The sequence below is a fragment of the Stegostoma tigrinum genome, chromosome 9, assembly GCF_030684315.1.
Source record: "Stegostoma tigrinum isolate sSteTig4 chromosome 9, sSteTig4.hap1, whole genome shotgun sequence".
Classification (NCBI taxonomy): Eukaryota; Metazoa; Chordata; class Chondrichthyes; order Orectolobiformes; family Stegostomatidae; genus Stegostoma; species Stegostoma tigrinum.
The window spans coordinates 8,633,753-8,641,903 of NC_081362.1; the positions used below are offsets into that span (position 1 = coordinate 8,633,753).

Genomic DNA, 8,151 nt, shown 5'->3' on the forward strand with positions numbered 1-8,151 from the left:
GCATAAAGCTGGTGTCATGTGGTTTTTGACCTTATCTCATTGAAGAATAGAGAGTTCTGAAGGGTTTGACAGGTTAAATGCAGAGAGGATGGTTCCCCTCATGGAAGAGTCCAGGACCAGAGGGTATAGTTTCAGAATTAAAGGATGCTAATTTAAGATTGAGATGGGGAAGAGTTTCTTTTGAGTTTTGCGAGTCTTTTGGAACTCCTTGCCACACAGCTGGGGGGCAGAGTCCTTGTGACTCTTGATCAGATGGGAAATCAAGTATTATGGGGAAGACCATAAGAAATAGGAGCAAAATTAGACCATGTGACCCATCAAACCAGCTCTTCCATTCAGTCATGGTTGATTATATGTCTCAACCTCATTCTCTTGCTTTCTCCCCATAACCTTTGATCTTCTTACCAATTAAGAACTTATATGAGTCTGAAAGACATTCAATGACTTGGCTTCCATAGCCTTCAGAGGCAATGGGTTTCACAGATTGGGTGAAGAAATGGCTGAAGAAATTCCTCCTCATCTCAATTCGAAAGGATCGTCCCTTCACTCTGAGGCTGTGCCCTCAGGTCCTAGACTCTCCTACTCATGAAATATCTTCTCCATGTCCACTCTATCTAGACCTCTCAGTATTCTGTAAGTTTCAATCAGACTCCCCCTCAACTCCACTGAGTACAGACCCAGGGTCCTCAGCCGTTCCTTACATGATTAGATTCCCTACAGTGTGGAAACAGGCCCTTTGGCCCAACAAGTCCACACCGCCCTTTGAAGCATCCCCCTTAAACCCACACACCCCTTAATACTATGGGTAATTTAGCATACTCAATCCACCTAGCCTGCACATCTTTAGACTGTAGGAAGAAACTGGAGCACCCGGAGGAAACCCACGCAGACACAGGGAGAACATGCAAAATGCACAGACAGTTGCCCGAGGCTGGAATCAAACCTGGGTCCCTGGTGCTGTGAGGCTGCAGTGCTAATCACTGAGCCACTGTGCTGCCCCGACAAGCCCTTCATCCCCAAGATCTTTCTTGCAAACCTCAACTCCCTCCAACGCCAGCACATCCTTCCTCAAATACAGTGCCCAAAACTGCTCAATATTCCAAATGCCATCTACCCAGATGTATTCTAGCACTCGTGAAATTAACGCTAACATTGCATTTGGTTTTCTAACTGCCAGCTGAGCCTGCATGTTAACCTTGAGGGAATCCAGCACTAAGACTTCCAAAGCTTTTCCCCATTTAGAAAATACTCTACACCTCGATCCTTCCAATATTTTGATACATTGTATCCGATCTGCCACTTCTTTGCCCACTTTCTCAGCCTGTCCAAGTACTTCTGCATCCCCCCTGCTTCTTCAACACCAAGACAGTGGATGCAATCAGCCAAGATGCTACTGAATGGTGGAGGAAATCAAGGGACCCAATGGCCTACTTCTCTCCATATTTCTTATGGTGTTAAAACCTCATCTGAACTGTCTCCGATGCATTTACATCACTCATTAAATAATAAAACTGTTTCTAAAGAGTCCTGAACTGAATGCTATCGTGTTTACAACAAGCAGCATGCATCTCTCAAACGCTGCATTGCACTTTAAATACTAATTCTTGCAGTTCACTATTCAGGTGAACTTGTCACAGTCGGTTTTTTTGTTTTGAGAACGTCAACTCATTACAAAACAAAAAGACGTTACAACTAATTGCTAACTCTGACTGGACAGTTAAATATTGGCGGTTACATAATGCATTTTATACAATAACTGTAGTGGGAAGCCACTGGCTGGGGAAGGTTGCTGTTGAAGCAGGAAGAGAATCAGAGCAGTATCCTTTGTCAACACACAGTACTAAAGTGTGGGTTTTACACGGGCGCGGGGCTCACAAGCCAGAATACTGACGGCGCAGCAAACTTGGTGGTGTTTCCCCGTCTGAAACTCATTGGCAAGCCGGCTCCTGCTTAACCCACGATGCCAAGCAGTCATCAACCATTTTGCAGCAACTTCGCTCCATTATCTCTCAACACAGCTCCCTCTCTGGCACTTTTAGTGGGGTTACTAATCGTTGCAAAATAAAAAAAATCTCATTGCAACTGCACTGAAACAGTAAGTAAAAATATAGGAACAGGGTACTGATTTGTCTGTCTGTGCAAACTCTGTTGTACAGCATATGCACTTTTCACTGTCCTCGACCACGGAAGCAGCGACACCAGCACTGCGCTGAGTTACAGTTTGCAAAATAGAGAGGGGGGGGTGGTTGATTTGGTCGCTAGTTGCTGCCTAGATCAGTGAAGCTGGGGGAAAGGAAGGGAGAGACGCTTGCCTACCTGTCAGCCACACCGCGCTGGGTCCGTCCTGCTTTGCATTCGGCAAAATCCCACCCAAGAAACAAGCAGCCGCCGCGCACACCCAGCAGACTGGTCTGGTCTTGAAAAAAAAGCTTCAAATGACACCGCGTCAGGAAGGCGATAGGTATTCGTATATAAACATAGGCGTGCATTACAAAGAGAGTGAGCGTAAAACAAAACTAATTTCTTACATCAAACAGACATGGAGAGGAGATGTGGGCGTACGCTAGCGGTGCCGGTTGCTGTGGCGATGGAGGGCTGTTGCCCAGTCACACTGTGTCCTCAGTCACTCTCTCACATTGGGGAAGCGGACTTTCCCCTCCACGCAATCCCCTCCCCCCAATTCAAAAAAAATCTTACAGCAGAAGTAAGGAGGGAGAGAATGATGAAGGAAAACATGCACTTTCCCCGCTACCGGAAAAAAAAGTATCAAGGTTTGCAAAATAGACAGAGAAGCGCCCGTTGCCGATTCACTTCGCCCCGTCACGTTCCATTCTCGGGCTAAGATTCTAATTTCCCGGGCCAACGTTCTATTAGCCTGGGCGAACGTTCTAATTTCCCGGGCCAACGTTCTATTAGCCTGGGCGAACGTTCTATTATCCTCGATTAAGATTCTATTTTTCCGTCCAAGATTATATCATCCCGGGCTAAGGTTCCAACCGCCCGAGCCCTATCTGGGTGCCCGGGTTCCAAGCTTCCCTTTGTTTTTTTACGGGACCAGAGAAGGGGCAGGAGGAAGGATTTGGGGTTGTTATTAAGCATGCATCAAGGTTGGATGGGAATGCAACGCTAGAGCAGCTGGGTGCAGGCAGCACTTGTACGGCCAAGGTTAATGAAATTCTCACTGTAAATCCTCCAGTCGGTGGGAACTCTGCAGTCGGCAGAGGAAATCCAATTGGACCGTCCCCCTTTCCCTTTCAAACGACATGTGACCACTATTACTGGGAAATACATACGTCATTGCCTTACACGAGTTGATATTTTCGGGATATATAAAGAGAATTCAGTACCGTATTGTGCATTTAGGACCGTCATCTGCACAATGTGTGTCTTATTCTTGTCTGTCGTGTGGCAATGAAATGCTGCATCATATTACCAACCTCGAGTAATTAACGTCCTGTGATTTAACTTGCTAATCTAATATTGAAAGAAATTGCATTTTTTCTTTCAATCTTATTACCAGTTTAAGAACGCGGCTAAGATTGCTGTCCACATTTTTGCAAATAAAGGAATAGCAAAGGTTTGCTTTTCTAAAACGATGCTACGTCGCTGTGCAAACGGGTAAATCTTCCTGGTGTTACCGTGCGCGAGAGACCAACAGCATTCAGACCGTGAGCCTGTTTCCAGCTCCTTTGCTGTTTTCAGATGTCCTTGACGTTACCATTATTGAACAGAAATTTCATTGTATTCTGTGTTTGCAAACAGTGGCCTTTTGGTTTTGTTTTGAAATCCCTGTGCAGAATTTGTTCATGATGTTTGCAAACGCAGATCGATTTGTCTCAGAAAAGAACGATAGAAAGGAAGGTGCAATTCAGAAAGCAACCGACAACTTAAAATCAATTCTAGTATAGAGGCTGTTACCGGAACAATTACAATGTGGTTACTGAATAACCAAAGTTCCGGTTTCATTAAATGAGATTCCAGTGTTGTTGCTGGCACCGGCAATTCAAGGCAGCCTTACAACGCAGAGGGAGACTGTTGAGCCCATCATGTCTGCACTGGCTCTCCCAAGAGAGCCAACCGTCCAGTACCAATCCCCCACCTTCCCTGCGTTAACCTGGGCATTCTGTCAACTGATCAGGGGCCTCTGGTGGCACAGTGGTAGTGTCCCTACCTCTGAGCTGGGAGACCCAGGTTCAAGTCCCAACTGCTCTACAGGAGTGCATTAACATCTCTGAACAGTTCAATTGAGGAAATTATTTCCCCGCTTGGTCAGCGACGCTGGTGTAATGACCATGTCACTCAGTTTGTAATCCAGAGGCTTGAGCTCATAGGGACAGAGCTTCCACAAGAAGAATCATGATACACTCAAAACATTAACTCTGTCTCTCCACAGATGCTGCCAAGCATGCTGAGTTTCTCCAGCATCCAGTGTTTAGTTTAACTTATTATTGTGACATGTACCTAAATACAGAGAAAAGCTTTGTTTTGTGCGCCATGCAGACAGATCATGCCATACAAAGATCATAGGGTGATAGAATAGAGTGACAAGTACAAAGTTACAGCTGCAAAAAGGTGCACAAGAAGTGAGATCAACATTAGATTTGAGAGGTCCATTCAGCATTCTAATAACAGTGCTGCTCGTGAGCCCATTGGCACGTGTGCTTAAGCTTTTGTATCATTTGCCTGATGGAAGAGGTTGGAAGATTATAACTGGGTTGGGAGAGGTCTTTGCTGATGGTGGCTGCCTTTCTTACGCAGCGAGGGGTGCAGACAGAGTCAGTGGATGAAAGGTTGGCTTGCATGATGGACAGGGCTGTGTTCACAACTCTCTGTAGTTTCTTATGCATTGATATGCTGAAAAGATTTGATGAATAGGCTTGGAAGCAGGCATATATGAAACCATAAACCAGTTGGCTTGAATGGCCATTTTCTTGCTGAAGACTTTAATCCGTAGGATTCATTTTTGTTTACGAACCAGCGCAATAGCCTGGATAGCTGCATCCTCCAGGAGGTCTTATTTTCGCATTTTGATGCCGTGGAAGGTTGCATACTCTTTTCAGTTTGAAAACACCAAATGAATTTATGAAGCAAAAGGCAAACATTTAACTATTTTGTACCATCTACCTGTGGTAGGTGCCCAGGGTTTGGAGAATAAGACACAAGGCTGGCACCACAGTACCACACTGAAGGAATGCCACATTGTCCAAAGTTCTGTCTTTCAGATGAAAGATTAAACAGGGGTTCCATATGCCTGGTTAACTGAATGTGAAGAAACCCATGATACTTTTTTTCTAAAAGCACAGGGAATTATCCAGCTGACCTGGTCAATACTTTCCCTCAATCAACAATGTCAGTTAACGGATTTTCTGATTGTTATCACTTTGCTACTTGTGACATCTTGCTGTGTTCAAACTAATGTTTTCCACGCAGCAACGCTTTGACATGTGATCCATTGTCCAGAAAGCATTCTGAGATTTTTTTGTTCTGTCTCTGTATCTTTTTAAAAGAATGTTCACTTTCACTTCAATGATCATCCAGTCGACAAAATAATAAAACATCCTCATCTCTATGTTCGTCAGATCTAAAGAACTATTAGATGACATTGTTTTGTTTCCCACAATTTGTTATCACAAATTAATTCAAAATATTCCTTGGAATTTCTCAGCAATTCAGTTTGGCCACTTTTAAAAACTGACTCTTTTCAGTGGATCAGGGCATCTCTTTCATATTCCAGTGGAGAGTTATTGGCAATTTCTATATTACCATACCCCTCATATTTAAAAAGGAACTGCAAGTCATGTGCCAACTGAAACAATCACACAGTGTTCTTCACATTAGAAGAATTCTTCTTCCTAGCCTGTAACTTGTGTATTGACACTTGTAACATTATAATAGAATCTAAACCAGAGTTTCTTAAACTGTTTACCCCAATGTGCACCCTTGCCTGCATTTAAAGAGATGACCAACAATCAAAATGAAACAGTTCAATGAAAATATAACATTGTGGATGCTGGAAATCTGAAATAAAAGCAGTTAGTGATGGAGGGACACAGCAGGTCTGGCAGCATCTGTGGAGAAAGAAACTGAGTTAATTCTCCTTGTTCAGTATAACTTTTTTGGAGTCTGCTCTGAAGAAGAGTCAGACTGGACTCAAAACTTTAACTCTCTCCAAAATAGAACCATGTCCACTTTGGTCATAAGAACCTTGGTGTGAAAAAAAAATTGGCTGCCACATTTGCTTTCATGAGATCTGCCACGTACTTTCAATTCTATTCAAGTACCCAGCATGAGACACGTCTATGATTTCAAAGGCCACACTTTTTCCTGGCAGAGAACAACCCTCAAGAAACAAGCACATTCAGCGTAAATGCTGGTTATTGATATTTTGCTGTTTGATGTTCAATACGCTACTTTAATACTAATCCATGCCACTTACAATGTCTGATGTTACCAGCATGACTGAGGCATACTCTAATAACACAAGGCTTATGTTGTGTTTTCTGGTTGCCTCAAAGTGTCTTGCACACTGAAATCTCTCCTACCGATACCCCAAATCCTTCCTTTCCATTTTATTTTGTTTGCTCTTCAAGTTTTATGCTTAGTTTTGTCCTTCTTAGTTTTACTTTCAGACAATAGCTGTTCATTATCCTGGCATTCACACCTCCTCCTATTTCTTGTCTCATTGCCACTGTCTTTGATGTTAGCACCAACTCTTTCTTCGTCTATAGACTCCTCTGTGACAGCACTATGATAGCCCTTCCTTTCTTTGATTTTCTTCTCCAGCCTCCCGAATAATTCACTTCCTTGAAATACAGTACATCTCTAAAGTTGTTTCAGAGATAGCTGGAACTACAGATGCTGGAGAATCTGAGATAACAAGGTGGAGAGCTGGATGAACACAGCAGGCCAAGCAGCATCAGAGGAGCAGGAAGGCTGACGTTTTGGCCTAGACCCTTCTTCTGACTGTCTAGGCCCGAAATGTCATCCTTCCTGCCCTTATGGTGCTGCTTGGCCTGCTATGTTCATCCAGCTCTACACCTTGTGTACAGGTGTACACAATCTGTACAGTAGGTGGACCTTGAGTTGGATTGAGTCATGTCTCCACCTCTGAGCCAGTTGTTCTGCGTTCGAGCCCCAGATCAGAATTTGTTGATCTTTAAGTGCATTCATCACGTGACCAACAGGTTTATTATCAATCTATAAATCCCTTTCAAAACCATCTCACGGCAGGTGATAAAAACAGGAAGGTTGTTGGTCAGCCACACCACAGAAGGCAATGTCAAACGTCTGCACTACTTTGGCCACAGACACGGACGGCAAATCATAGAATCGTATAGCTTGGAAACAGACCCTTCAGTCCAACCAGTCCATGCCAAACTAATCTAGTCTCACCTGCCAGCTCCTGACCCATATCCCTCCAAACCTTTCCTATTCATGTACTTATCTAAGTATCTTTTAAACATTGTAACTGTGCCCCCATCCACCACTTTCTCATGACGCCTATTCCACACAAGAACCATCTTTTGTGTAAAAAAATTGCTGCTTGTGTCTTTTTTAAGTGCCTCTCCTCTCACCTTAAAAATATGCCCCCTCGTCCTGAAATCTTCCATCCTGGGAAAAAGATACCTGCCATTAACTTTGTCTGTACTCCACATGATTTTATAAACCTCTATAGGGTCACCTCGGAACCTCCTACGCTTCAGTGGAAAAGAAGTCACAGCGTCTTTAGCCTTGCTTTGTAATTCAAACCTTCCAAAACCGACATTATCCTGGTAAATCTCTTCTGAATCCTCTCTAGCTTACTAATATTCTCCCTACAACAGGGCAACCAGAACCAGATACAATACTCCAGAAGAGGCTTCACCAGTGTCCTGTACAACAATGCCCAACGCTGAGATACAAAGGCCAGGATGAAAGTCCGATAGATAACAATAACACGGTGTGGAGCTGGACGAACACAGCAGGCCAAGCAGCATCAGAGGAGCAGGAAGGCTGACTTTTCGGGTCTGGAACCTTCATCAGACATGGGGGAGGGGAAGGGGATTCTGAAATAAATGGGGGGGGTGCTGCGGATGGAAGATGGATAAAGGAGCAGATAGGCGGAGAGGAGACAGACAGGTCAAGAAGGCGGGGTTGGAGCCAGTAAAGAAT

The 8,151-nt window shown here is 44.0% G+C and overlaps 1 protein-coding gene across 15 annotated transcripts in view; it reads right to left on the reverse strand.

Moving 5' to 3' along the window:
• LOC125455166 (1-phosphatidylinositol 4,5-bisphosphate phosphodiesterase beta-4) overlaps positions 1-3,434 on the reverse strand; it is a 477,523-nt gene extending 474,089 nt beyond the window's left edge. For 11 of the 15 annotated variants that reach the window (XM_048536857.1, XM_048536864.1, XM_048536861.1 and 8 more), the window contains exon 1: positions 2,317-2,522. The gene's annotated coding sequence lies outside the window, so the exon portion shown is untranslated. The other 4 variants (XM_048536856.2, XM_048536849.2, XM_059648335.1 and 1 more) reach the window with 2 other exon arrangements.
• Between the last annotated feature and the right edge of the window lie 4,717 nt (positions 3,435-8,151).